Source organism: Chinchilla lanigera, unplaced genomic scaffold, assembly GCF_000276665.1.
Source record: "Chinchilla lanigera isolate Chin_1 unplaced genomic scaffold, ChiLan1.0 scaffold00106, whole genome shotgun sequence".
NCBI lineage: Eukaryota > Metazoa > Chordata > Mammalia > Rodentia > Chinchillidae > Chinchilla > Chinchilla lanigera.
The window spans coordinates 6,241,951-6,244,128 of record NW_004955507.1 but is presented as its reverse complement, the minus strand read 5'-3'; positions in this window follow the sequence as shown (position 1 = coordinate 6,244,128).

Here is a 2,178-nt window from a genome sequence, read left to right as displayed (position 1 = left end):
TAATATTAAGTGAAGCAAAGCAGACACACAAGCTTAAATATCACATGGCTTCTCTCATATGAGAAGCTCAAAATATAAATAGAGAGCAAAATAAAAGATAGATAAAAGGAAACAGGGAGATAGATCTTTTGCAAATAGGAAGGGGAACAGTAGATGGAAGGTAGGGATGGGAGGGAAAGTAAGAGGATTTAAAAAGAATTAAGATATGTCATGGACATGTACCAACTACCCATAGTGAATGGCTTCTCTCATACTCATTTTGTATGCACAAGCATATGCTAATAAAAAATCTGAACACATAGGCAAGTGTGGTGGTGCACACTCCTAATTCCAGCACTCCCGAAGGCTATGTCAGGAGGCCTGCAAGTTCAACCCCAGTCTGATCAACTCAGTGATACTCTGTCTGAAAATAAAAATAAATAAATAAAGGGCTGGGAGTGTACTGAGTGTGACATCCCTGAGCTCAGTCTCCCCAGTACCACAAGGGAAAAAAAGAAAAGGAAAAAAAAAAACCTCTTACAGTGACATCGCGAGGCAGGCTAGAGTAATGGACTGGGGCAGCAGCCTTTGGTGCTCTGAGAGCAGCAGTTGTAGTGGAATGTGGCAATAAAGGTGCTGCAACCAAGCAAATGCAACGCTAGCCCATACCACAGAGGGAGGCAAAGCTGGAAAGCCAAAGGTAAGGCAGTGTGGCACTCACAGAGAACCAGGCTTCAGTTTCCTGTGGGCTGCATTCCCACAGATTGAAAGACTCCCACCACAAGTGACAGACTGGTGGATGCTACTGCGGCAGTGCACAGGAGTCATTTCTGGAATACTGTAGCTCAGTGTGGAGGAGATGAGGCTGGTAGGTAACACTTCCAAGGATCTCAGAGTGACATGTTGCGTATCAGTTAGTACCATCTGCAGCTTGGGATCTATGATGAGGAAGCGTGTTCGCTTATCAGGTCTCCCAAACCTCAGAGTAGTGTGATCTCTCACAGCTGCAAATTGCTGAGTGGGAACAAAAGGAGAGCAAATTGCTGACAGGGTTGCTTTACCCAACACTCTCCTTCCTTGTCATTGTGGTGTAACTGAGACAATGGCAGCAGTGGGGATATGTGGAATATTTTAAATTCCACATGGGTAAGCATAGACACTTACTTTGGACAAAATAAACATTTGTATGTTTCTACACTTTTTGCGCGGTGACGCGTATGCTGACTGGCGATGTTTCTCTCCTGTGTTTCATGCAAAACTGGATTTGACAAACCGTTTTCAACAACTTCTTTTTTCCTTTTTAAACAGAACTCCTATCCCCTATCCAAACCTGCTTTTTAAAACTATGGATTCAATTTGTGGAACTGCTTCTCTCCTGTAGTATCAGGTCAGTCCTAGTTATCTTGGAATACTCTCCTCCCTCATTTCCCAGATCCACTCAATTGCGTGTTTCTGATTCTGCTTCAGAATCCCTCGACCTTCCCTTCCTTTGCATTCCCACCACACCAGCTCAGACCTGGAGGTCCCAGGGTGCCACACCTCAGTTGCACTAGAGCCTCCATCTCACTTTCCCGCCCTTGTCTGATCCCTTCTATTCTGCTCTTGCCACCAGGGCAACTTTCTGAAACAAGGGCTGTTTCTCTGCTCCCTGGACATAGCACATGACTCCTCATCATGTAGGAAGCAGTCCGCAGGCTCCCTGCCAGCACTCACAGCCTCTCTCCACGCTGCCTTTCCTTCTCCACTGGACACCCCTGCATGCCCGGTGACAGCAGCCTGGAACTTTACTAACATGGCTGTGTGTGCGCTTTCCCGCACCCTCTTCCCCACCACGACCCAATGTCAGCCATTCTGCTGACTCCAGTCGCTCTGCCGCCTACGTGCCGCCAACAATAACAAGGCGCCCCGCGTCCCGGCTGCCTCGCTTAACCATGCCAGCTCGAGGACCGCCCGCACCGCGAGCACACCGTGCGGGTTGCGAGGGTGAGCGCTAGCGGGACACAGCCCCCGCGTTTCCTCCCGCACACGAGGCGGCCTCTCCTGGGAAGGACGGCCCTCCCCGTCCACGCCAGCTCCCCGGTCCAGAGCGGGCGGGCCTTGGGGCTCTGAGCTCTGGGGGGGACCTGTGCGCGCTTTGGCGCTCGGGGCCCAAAGGCAGGTGAGCAGCGCCCGAGTCCGCCGCGCGGAACGGAAGCCTCG